The sequence below is a fragment of the Mastigoproctus giganteus genome, chromosome 7, assembly GCF_048544385.1.
Source record: "Mastigoproctus giganteus isolate SK-2022 chromosome 7, ASM4854438v1, whole genome shotgun sequence".
Taxonomy (NCBI): Eukaryota; Metazoa; Arthropoda; class Arachnida; order Uropygi; family Thelyphonidae; genus Mastigoproctus; species Mastigoproctus giganteus.
The window spans coordinates 85540138-85552725 of NC_143581.1; the positions used below are offsets into that span (position 1 = coordinate 85540138).

At 36.5% G+C, this 12588-nt stretch overlaps 1 protein-coding gene across 3 annotated transcripts in view; it reads right to left on the bottom strand.

Annotated features, from left to right (window-relative positions):
• LOC150083041 (CCR4-NOT transcription complex subunit 3-like) overlaps nt 1–12588 on the bottom strand; it is a 592625-nt gene that overhangs the window by 279022 nt on the left and 301015 nt on the right. The window lies entirely within an intron of this gene.

A 12588-nucleotide genomic window follows, 5' to 3' on the forward strand; every position in this document is an offset into this window, starting at 1 on the left:
AGCAAGACTTTTGTAAATTTCTTCTTCTTCTTCTTCTTCTTCTTTCTTCTTCTTTCTTCTTCTTTGGTCCTTAGCTGGCAGTTGGGGGAGGCGGTTGGCCACGCAACCAGTATGCTGCTGTAGGTGCCGCAGGGTTTCGGACTTGCTCTGTGATGTTCTTCCATACCTTACGATCCATGGCTTCAGTCCTGGCCTGGTTAAGGTCGAGACGTCGGCTCTTCAAGTCATCTTCCACTTGCTTGGCCCACGTTTTCCTAGGCGCGGTCCGTTGGATGCTCCATTGGGTGGGTCGTTGTCTCCAAAGGAGTGTGGATGGTATTCTGTTCGTGCCCATTCTACATACGTGGCCAAACCATCTGAGCCTTCGCTTCTGGATTTGGTCGGCAATGGTTGGTTGCTGTTGGCATCTGGCGCGGATGGTATCGTTAGTGATGCGGTCGCGAAGAGAGATGCCCAAGATCTGCCGCAGGCATCGCATTTGGAATACCTCAAGTTTGTTCAAATCTAACTTGAGACAAATCCATGTTTCCGATCCGTAAAGAAGAATGGGCAGGATCAAAGTCCGGAAGAGTCGGATTTTAGTCTTTGTGGAAATGTTGGTCCTCTTCCACAGACACCATTTGAGCGAGGCGAACGCAGTGGCCGCCTGTCCAATTCTGCTGTGGATTTCCATGGTGGATGCAACTTTCTTCTCCTGGACCAGCGACCCAAGGTATTTAAAGTCCTGCACTTGCTCGATCTGGACGCCTTCGAGATAGATGGTGGCTTGCGACCCATCTGTTGTCAGGGCCTTTGTCTTACCAGCATTGATCTTCAAACCGTATGGCCGGGCAATGCGGGCAATGTCGTAGAGGATGTCCGTGGCTTCAGCGTCGTTACCGGCAAGGATAGCACTATCATCAGCAAACATCAGGTCAGTCACATAGTGATCCTTGTCATATTGTATGCCCTGTCTGTTTCTGAATGCTTGCCTCATAATGGCGTCGACCACGATGTTGAAAAGCAACGGGGAGGCTACATCCCCTTGGCGGACTCCAGTTTGGATGGTAAATTCCTCAGATAAATCATTCTGGATGCGCACCTGGCTGGTTAAACCGTTGTATGCAGTTTGGAGGAGTGTGATGACTTTTCGAGGTACATGTTCAACCTCTAGTAGTTTCCATAAGGCAGGCCGGTGGACACAGTCGAAAGCAGACTTAAAGTCAATGAAAACAATGACGGTTCGCTGTCCACACCGGATCCTCTCCTCCATCAGCTGACGAATGGCAAAGATTTGATCACAGCATCCTCGCCCGGGTCTAAATCCTGCCTGTTCTTCTCGACTGGTTTGCTCGCAATGTTTTTGCAGTCTTGACTGGATGATCTTCATAAAGACCTTTCCGATGATGGAAAGGAGGCTGATGCCACGGTAGTTCTTGCAGTCCCGGTTATCACCTTTCTTGTGGATCGGTACGATATTGGATGACTAAATTTATTGGATGACTGTTATCTACAGCAGCATGTTAGAGAAGCAACAAGAGAAAGCAATCTTGATGTGATTATCAGCAGTAATTCTTCGTGCATTAAAAACCTGCAGGTAAAAGATCCAAGGGAATCTTTGGGCAGCCAGACAAATTAGCCCAAAAATAAATGGTTGTTTCCACAACCATTTATTTTTGCTATTTCACTATTGGGAAATATATATCTGAACAAAATGTCTGCATGATCAGAAAAAATTCAGAAGAAGATCATTTCCACAGCAAAGATGCAAGTAAACATTCAGCACATATAACATCATGTCACTATGATATCTATTTTTTTTTTTTTTTTTTTTTTTTACTTATTTTTGTTCACTGCAACTTCCTTACACTTATTTGTTTGCAAATATCTGACTTTATCCTGTTTTCTGTTGCTTGAATGTGAAAAATTACATTGTTTTTTCAGAATAAAAAAATAAAATAAATAAAAATAAAACGATAAGTTCAGTCTGCAGATATTGCAGACCGAGTCTCCTTTGTTTAATGCTAGGCTATGACACAATACACACTATGGCAAAAACTATTTTTGCATAGGTTCAACTTGGCTTCCAGCATCTGACCTGTTACTTGGCAACCATATTGCAAAAATTCCCAAACCTGTCAATGTTTTCATCTGAATGGTCGTCAATCTTGCATGTAGATCTTGAAAATTTTACATTGCATTTCTTTGGCCTCTTACTGAAAAATTGTCAATTAGCTTTTCACTACACAAGTATTATGAAGTGAATGCACATAACAAAGAACAACACTGTTATGCCATGTTTCTATTCTGCAACATAGAGCTGACAGCCAATACAATTCATTAACAAAAATGGGGAAAAATTTGCAAAATTTAAAAAAAATAAATAAATAAAAAAAATAAAAAATACAACTTTACTCTGGTTTCATTATTTTTTGTGAAAAGAAAAAGATGGGGAAAACTAAGTTTATCTAAAAAGATGGAGGAACTCTTTGCCACCTATTGTATTACAAAGGTGAGATAGAGAAGAATCATATATAGGAAAAAAAACCATTCTCCATCAAAAATTGAATCTGTAAAGTGGGCATCACTTTCCAGATTCAATTATATAAACCTGCCATCAGCTAAAAGTAGGGTATAATCCAATTAAGGAGCAAGAATGAGCAATATAACCCAATTAAGCATCAGTACAATTTGCAGCTTTTGTTTGTGTTTCTTTGGTGTAGTTACAATTTGTGTTTCTGTGAAAATTTATAATCCACAGTTGGATAAATTTAATTGCAGGAGGCGAAAAATAGAAAGGAGATAATTAAATTTTAAACTGGTGTATAAAGTTTACATTGAGTATTTGTAAAAAATTTAGGTTTCATGTCATTGATTCTCACAGTTGCTTTTGTTAGACTTAAATTTACCAGCATCTTTATTGACTAATTTACTCAATATAAAAGATAAGCTTTTTTCATTAAAAGTAAATGTTCCGCATTACATTTCACTTTTTCTTCGTACATACAGTTACAATCCCAAACTTGGTGCTAAGCTTTGGGATCTAGCAAACTGCATGTAAGAGATACGAAGTCGGTTAAATTGGAGCAAGTTGTGTAATTGTGGCCTAATAATGATCAGTTGAAATGTAAATAAAGTTTACTAGAGGATTAAATCTGAGAACTATCTGACCAGTGGCACAATTTTTATTCGACAGAAAAACTAAAAACACATCTTCCTCAGAAGTTAAAAGAGGAAAATTCAAAATTTTACATTTTTTCGAAATTCTCGAAAACAAAAAAAATTATTTTTCAATGGATTAGGCCCCCAATTACACAATTTACACCAATTTAACTGACCTTGCATCTATTTCTGTTTCCGAAATCCTCATGCTTAGCCTCGAATTTGAGGACCCCTATATAAAATTTCGCTTGACTTGAGGTGTCTTCTTTTTTTTAGATTAAATTGAAAAACAAAAACAAAGTTCAATGTTGCTATTTGTGGCAAAAAAATTCAAAATGAGTGATGATGGTGCAACTGAGCATCAAAATTCTATTGAAGTCCAGGATATGAAGTCAGCGAATGCAGAGGAAATTGAAGTTCAAATCAATGAAAAGTGTGCAGTTAATGACATTGTGTTACTTAAAGACCAAAAAATGTTTAATGTGGACTTAACCAAGGCTTTGGATAGTATTTGGGCTCCCAATTCTAACTATAAATTTCCTGGATCTACCGATCAAAACGAAAAGTTTAATAGACGTTATCAATTTTCTTGGTTGAGAAAATACGACTGGTTAGCCTTTCAAAAACAGAAAATGCTGCATATTGTAAATATTGTGTTCTGTTTTCTATTACAAATGTAGGTCGTAATCAGACTCAACAGGTTGGACATTTATTGAAAACTGGGTATAATAAGTGGAAACATGCCACTAGAGATTTTAACTTGCAAACTACTATGCATTATCATGGAATATCCTTATGTCAAGCTAATGATTTACACAAGTTCTTAGCGGCAAATGTTTACCCGTACAAAAATTGCTGGATAAAGCAAAATATGAAGAACAAATGGAAAATTGGAAAAGACTGGTGCCAATAATTTAAACGATTTTACTTTGTGGAAAGCAAGGAATACCATTAAGAGGTCATCGAGACAGTGGGCCCATTAACTTATCAGAAGCTGTAAATTACAATGAAGGAAACTTTTGAGCTTTGTTAAGGGAATGAGTCAACGCTAGGGACACTGTTTTAGAAAATCATTTAAGAACTGCTGGTAAAAATTCATTGTACACTAGTGCGGGCATCCAGAATGAAATAATTGAATGTTGTGGTTCTATAATTCAGAAACAGATTGAACAAAGTGAAGAAAGCTAAATATTTTTCTGTGTTAGCTGACGAAACTACAGACAATTCAACATTGCTTTGTGTCAGATGCGTAGACAAAACAAAATTTCAAATATGCAAAAATTTTCTTTCATTTGCCCCTCTAAATTCTGCAACTGGTGAAAATATAGTGAAAGAAATAATTCATTGACTTGAAAAATTTGGGCAAAATAAAAAAATATTGTGGATAAGGATATGACATTGCTAGGGCAATGAGCGGAATAATAAATGGCATCCAGGCTCATATACAAGAATTAAACCTATATGCACTGCGTATCTCATTGCTTAAATTTAGCAATTTCAGATTCATGTGATTTGCAAGATATCCGAAACTGCATGGGAATCATTCAAAAAGTTTATGCATTCTTTCGGTATCCAAAGAGGCAGCTGGTATTAGAAGAACAGATAGAAGAATTGTGTCCGAATTCCAAGAAAAAGTTTATCAAAACATGTGCTCCACTAGATGGGTGGTCAGACACGAATCTGTAATTATATTCATTGAATTGTTAGAACCAATGTTTGCAGCATTAACAGTAATAAGCTCATGGGAAGATAAAGATACAGCAACAAATGCACAATTACTTCTCAATTCCATCCAGAACGGCAATTTTTTGGTTGCTTTATATATTATTAAAAAAGTATTCAGTAACAGTATTGGCTTGAGTAAATACTTACAAACCATTAATATCTATCTAAAGAAAGCAACTGATCATGCTAATTTGTTAAAAATAGTACAAGAAATGAGATCAGATGCTGACAAACAATTTCATCATTTTTTTTTTTTTTTAGAAGTTCAAGGCTTACGTAAAAATTACCAAATAAATTTGAAGGTATCACGAATTACAGATCGTCACAACAACTGCTGTAATATATCATGCGATAATGCGGAGGACTATTATTGGATCTCAACTTTTGTGCCGTTTTTAGATAATTTCTTAATCAGATTGAGTCTTGTTTTTTTAACATATAAGGATGTTTAATCTTCTTTTATGTGTTTCCTTCTAAAAAGATACTGAAGTTATTGAAGATATCAATATTCAAAATTTACGAAAGCTATTTTCATTTTACGCAGATGATCTTTTAAATAGCGATAACTTTGTTAATGAAAATATGTTAATTTCCAAATATAACCTCTGGCAGAAAGAATGTGTGGTAAAACTACAAAACACTGTGACTACCACAGAATCCTTAGCAATATGTAAGAAAGATATATATCTAAAAATATATCAGTTACCGAAAATATTAGCCACTTTACCGGTATCCACTGTGACAGTTGAAAGTTCTAATTCAAACTTAAATCGTTTAAAGAGTTATTTAAGAAACTGTATGGGGGAGGAAAGACTGGAGGGATTCTTCTGAATATACACTATGACATAATCATTAATCCTGAAGAAGTCATATATTCGAAGAAAAAAAAGCGTTTAAACATAAATATATAACTAGTTTACATTTCTAACGCCCACATAGTGTTTTGTTGAGTATAAAAGGCTGTTTTTTTTGTGTTCGAATACAAAATGTTTATTTATTTATTTTTTATTGTAGATCCTTGAAATAAAGTTTGTGAAGACATTTACAATTATTCTCAGGATGTGCAATCCCCCCCCCCCATCCAAGTGTATTTTCTGGTTACACGACTGATGCCAAGAGTAGTCATGCATTACTAATAGCAAGTACAAAATTGTAGAACACAAGAAAACCCCTCAACAACTCTCAGCAGCAATAAAAAGTATTGCTCAGAATCTGAAGAATGTACAAGGGAAATCTCGCAGTTTTGACTGACGAAAAAAACCAAATTCTTAAAGCACAAAATGTAAAAATCTCTCAAGAGTGTTTCACACTCAAATAATTTATCACAAATCTGCATTTATCAGAACATGCACTGAGACCTGAAAGTACTGCATATGGCAAGTACAAACAATGGGATAAATATCACGATTCAGATGCGATCTCAACAGAAACCCAACATCTGGTTGCTAATGGCACTGTCACACTTGAGCCAGAGAAAATCCCAGTACCTACATGTAGCAAACAGTTCCCAGTGATGATCTCATCAACAAATGGATACACACTGCAAGCTCAAGAATGTTTTTTCACACTCAAACAGGAAAAAAATATCTATGTATTTGCATAACAGCACAATCCTTTCATCCCAGAGATGTATCGCTATGCATAACAAACCCTCATCTGAAATTCCTACAGTAAAAAAGATGAAAGAGGATATGCCGAAAAATACTCGGAAGTAAAGGGCATAACACTTGCTGGTACTAATTCAGTGGATACAGTCAATGAGGTTGTCGGCTGCAGCCAAAATGCTCCACAACAAAAACAATTTTTTTTTTTTTTTTATGTGAACCCCAAACACGAGAGGTATTAGAACCTATAGTACTTAGTACCATGCTTGGGTTGGAGGTTGAGAAAACGAAAGAAGATATTTGTTGACATTGGACTTGAACTTCTGTAGATTGTAATTTTCAGGAAATACGTATGAAGGAAGGTTGTTCCAGAAAACGGCAGTTGAATGAATAAATGAGGAAGATGAAAAGTTGGTTCTGTGGATTTGAAGTTGGACAGTAAATGGATGTTGGCTGGTGGCGGCATGTGTTCGGACTGTTTTGAAAGAGAGAGCGGGAATTATAGAAGCCAATTCAGAAGAACAGTGCCCATGGAAGTATCTGTAGAAGAGGCATGCAGCAGAAACAGTACATCTATGAGAAAGCGAGTGGAGAGACTCTGTTAGAGATGAATCATTAATTAACCTAACTGCCCTCTTCTGAATGGAATCAAGAAGCCTGAGAGGGGTTTTGGGGGCACCACCCAAGTTGTGGGAACAATATTCCATGGCAGGGCGGATTTGCGATTTATACAGAGTGAGCAGCTGTTTGGAAGAAAAGTAACGCCAAGAGCGAAAGAGAAAACCAAGTTTTTTAGATGCAGAGGAAGCAATATTTGTAATGTGCTTGTGCCAAGAGAGATTAGAAGTCAGGGTAACCCCCAAAAGAGATATATCATTTTGCCTAGAAATCGGAGTGTCACTAAAGATAAGCATAGGAGCAGAAGAATCCTTTTTGCGAGAGTTTTAGAAGGGTTGAAATCAACTAAGTTGTCTTTGCCCCACTGGAGAATTACCTGAAGATCGGCATTTAAGGAATTGGTAGCAGATTTTCGAGAAGTTGAAGCTGATTGAGCAGGACAAGGTTTCTCAAAATGGAAAGTGGAATGCAATGTACTATCATCGGCAAAACTATGGATAGGATTGCCAGTCAATGGAAGAAGGTCATTAATATACAAGAGGAAAAGAGTGGGGGAAAGAACTGAACCTTGGGGGACACCGGCATTAGTGGAGAAGTTAGAAGACAGAGAGCCATCTAGAGAGCCACCTTCAGTGAGCGATCAGAGAGAAAACTGGATAACCAATTACTAAAAACAGTTGGCAAACCATAAGATGGAAGTTTGTTTAGAAGACCTTTATGCCAAACACAATCAAAAGCCCTTGAGATGTCAAGAGCAACTACTTTTGTTTCACCGAACCTTTCCATTGAATTAGTCCATAAATGGGTAACATAAGCCAGAATATCACCAGTGGATCGACACTGACGGAATCCATACTGGCGATCGTTGATCAGAAGGAAGGTTTCTAGGTAGTTTAAGAGTTGGCGGTTAATTGATTTCTCCATTACTTTAGAAAGAGTAGAAGTAATTGTAATGGGACGATAATTGGATGGGAGGGATTTGTCACCCTTTTTAGGAACTGGCTGGATATGAGCAAATTTCCAATCAGAAGGGAAAACACCTTTAGAATAAGAAAGTGAAAAAAGGTGGCAAAGAATAAGGGTAAGTTCAGGAGCACAGGTTTTGAAAACAAGTGGAGAAATACCATCAGGACCTGGAGCTTTCTTAGCATCAAGATTCATCAAAATCCTTCTGATATCCTTTTGACGGAAGACCACAGGAGGCATTGAATGGAGCATGTTGGGAATGGTGGGAGGTGTTTCACCAAGATCATTAATACATGAGCTGGAAGAAAAATGGGATGCTAGCAGGTCAGCTTTATCCTTGGCTGAAGTGACAACAGAACCATCTGGTTTGGACAGAGGTGGGAGCAGAGATGGGCTAAAGTTGCGGCCAATAGCTTTGGCAAGAGACCAGAATGCTCAGCTACCATTAGGGCAACAAGTAAGTTTTCTACTCTTAGCTTGTTCAAACTCTAGTTTGGACTGATTAATAACTGCTTTACAATTGTTGCGAGCTTTGGTGTAGGCAGAAAATGAAACTGAAGAATTAGAAACAAGCCAATTATGATAAGCAACATTCTTCTCTTGAACAGCCTTAGCACACTTATTGGAAAACCAAGGTTTAGATAAAGGACGAGATTTTAAAGTGGAGTGTGGGATAAAGGATTCCATTCCTGCAAGAATAATTTCACTGACATGATCTGAGCAATCGTTGACATCAGAAGTTTTGAAACAGTAATCCGACCAAGGAAAAGAAGAAAAAAAGTCTCGCAGGTCATCCCATTTTGCATTCTTGTAATGCCAAACAACACGAGGTTGGGAATAGCCATGAGATAAAGGTTCCATTGGAGAAGAGACAATCACCAAGTTGTGATCTGAAGTGCCTAAAGGACCTCTCACTTCGACCGTGTACTTAGAAGGGTTGTTTGTGAGAAAAAGATCAAGCGTATTGGCTGTATGATTAGGATTGTCCGGTATTCTTGTAGGTAAATGAACAATCTGTGCTAGGTCATTAGTAATTGCAAAAGCCTTAGCATCTCGACCTGCTGGGTCGGTGTGACTAGAAAATGGAAGCTAGTTGGAGTTGTGAACATTAACACCAAGGAAAATTACCTGACTGTTAGGAAAGTTGGACTGGAGAAAGTCAAAGAGCTCCAAGTGATTAGTGGAGTTGGAAGAACGGTAGAGACAACAGATGAATTTGACACAATGAGGTAGAGAGATTTTAAGCCAGAGAAGATCAAAGAGAGGAGATTCCAAATTGCCAAGTCTCTGACAGGGAATATCAGAACGGACATATGCACAAGCATCACCTTTGAGACGAAAGGAATCATACAGCAAATAATTTGGGCATCTGAGATGAGCAGTAGTTGAATCAACCGATTTCTGTCCCGTATGTTGAACAGTGGCACAAACAGCTTAACAGATTCTTTAAAGATACCGAGTTTAAAATTTTAGTTAGGCCAATACGGAAGTTACACACTATACTGAACAATCGTTCGGTTCTTTCCGCGCTCGCAACACAAATTAATGATCTGGTATCAACATTTCTTGCTGTGATTGCGACTCGTCTTACCAAGGTTCGACGCGATTTTCTCTTAATATTCGTGTAAATCAACATGAAGCCTCAGTTCCTGCTTCTTGTTCAGCAGCGTTAGAATTAGCCTTTCATGCCATTAACGAAAAACATACTTTTTTATTTAACGAGGCCAAAATACATAACATTCAACATAATTATACGCAACTATTAATCGCAGAAACCGTTGAAATTAAATTACACAAGAATTCTGTTAATGTTCGGCGGCCATATTTGATCTCCGATGCGTGGACCTTTATGCGCATGCGCAAAGACAAATAATCACTATTTATGTTTCAGGTTTAACCGGATTCGGTAATTTTCATTCCTGTGATCACGACATACGGTCGAAAAGTGTGTCAACTTCAGGAAGGAAAATCGTTTTCAATATTTTCGTTAGATTCTTTTAATTGCGTTAATTTGATTTTTAATTGTTTTAAATTTATTTGAATTGTGTTAAATTGATTATTTAATTATTTATAATTTACTCTAATGTACCGGCAAGTTGTCGATTTTTTTCGTTTTTCCGTTTTAATTTCTGGAGGGTTTCATACGGAAGTGTTCTACGTACTATATTGAGGTAAACTCCTCTTATTATTTTACTAATACTATTATCAACGTAGAACATATTGAGTATTACAACTGATTCATACTATTTAACCAATTTAAATAATGAAAGTTATCTACAGTCTTTGTAATAAAAGTATGGACTCAAGACAGTTTTCAAGGAGAGATTTCAGCAAAAATAATGGATAATCATTGGATGTTACCAGGGCATCACATTCTTAGATTATGGTATGAGCTCTATAGTCATTTTTTGCTTGTAAATGAAGTTACCACACAGTAGCAATTTATTTTTCACCACTTCAATAAATCTTGGAATGTGTAATTTATGGTGATAACTTTGACTTCTACTTGCCATTGACAGTATCTGTCTTTCCTGCTCAGTTCCAGTCTGAACAAAAACAGTCTTTAATCCTGTTTTGTACAGAAGACTAACATATTTGAGAGAAAACAATGGCAGGTAAAGATCACTTTGGAATTTGTGGGTGGCATATTCTGGCACATATAAAATAAAAATTTAAATATAATAAACAACAAATATAGTGGCTATACAATGTATCAATTAAAATGCAATAAATGATAAACATGCTTTACTGTAAAGACAAACATGGTTATATCTCCAAGATTATTAAAATAACACTAATTGCATGACAAAATTAATGCAACAATTAGAACAGTACTTGAAAAGATGTGATTCTGCTATCTGTGTAGACACCCTAACAATCAAATTAAAATTACAATTTATCATACAGAGTGAGCAAAAAATTCTTGTGGTCCTATATTCTTTGCTGGAAGTAGGAAAGTCTCACATATACACATACATCTTGAGAGGCTACGTGAATACTGGCACATAGTCCCAACTCCTGAAATACGCTTCAATGAGTCGTAACACAAATAAGGAGCTGCCTATATGCATGCAAAAGTGTTGTCAAGTGAGGCGTGGGCGGCAAAAAATCCATGCCATTCAGAAGAGACCACAGTTTTGCAAAAGGTTCAAGTTCGGTGTGCAATATCATGAAGATGAGTAATTCTCGTATTCTTTGAGAACACTATCAGCTTAGTGCATTATCATGATATAATTTAGTGTACCCATTGATGACACACTTAAATGAAGATGAAATCATGGGAATAATGCGACAAACAGCATACATTGCTCATGTGTCCATGCCACTTCTTCATAATGTGTTTGGTTATTTTCAGATTTCCTGGGACAAATTGACCTCCAGGATTATCTGATTTCACTTCCCCTGAAGGCAATCCTCAGTCTCAGTGATTTGAAGAAAACAATAAAATTTTATGTCAACAAGTCTACAGAAAAAGATAAAACTAGTAGATGCTTGTGGGGACCACTTCCAATACCTATTTTATCTGTACAGACTGTACATTCACTATAACTACGTCCACTGTATGCTACCCAGAGCAGGTGCACAGGCTTCACTCAAGCCTGTACATTATCAAAACCTTTCATGGATATATGTTTGTTCACAATATTGGTCTCAAGTTTTACATTTACAAAGATAAACCATATATCATTTGAAAAGTCTTAACCAGAAATCATGGTAATAACATTAATCAGAATTTATGTGTTAATTTTTAAATATGAATTAAGTACACTAATGTATTTGGGCAAATGACTAATTGACATTGTAAATAGGGATTGTATAAGACCACGATAACAGTTGAAATGGAAGTTTTGTTTGTTTGTTATTAGGTTTTTAGGAGCATTAGCAACTAAGGCCATATTGCTCCAGGGAAATGCGGTGGTCATTCCCTGAAATGGAAGTGTTGTGGATAAAGGAATTTCATGTGTAATTTTTATTAAGTTGCATATACATAATTCTTATGTTTGGATTGGACATTCTAGACATAAGAATCTCCCCCCCCCCTGCACATCAAACAATCCTTGATTCTTCGAGAGAAAAACTGAAGTGACACATGAGAGATATAAATAAAAGAGCATGTCACTGGGAAAGAAATTTACAGATAAAAAAAAAAAAAAAAAATTAACGTTGAACCTTATCACAGAACATCTTTATATTAGTGATATCTTTAATGTGATAATAAAATATTTTTGAAAATATGATTTTTATTGAAAGATATTTGAGAATGTATGAGAGCCAAAAGAGTTAGCACTATTACAATTAAAGTTTAGTATACTTAAAAAAAAAAAAAAAAATGCACGCAAGGCAGTATTTTAAATCTTATCTGGCAGTATACTGAGTTAGAGCAACCTTGTACAATTACAACAAAATCATGAAAATACAAAAAATGTATATTGTTTATTTTCATGATTATCTTGCAATTTCGTTATTAGGGTGCCTTGGTACTCAGTAGAATCGCACCATGCCAAGTACAACCTAAATTGTTGCATTCTTTCAA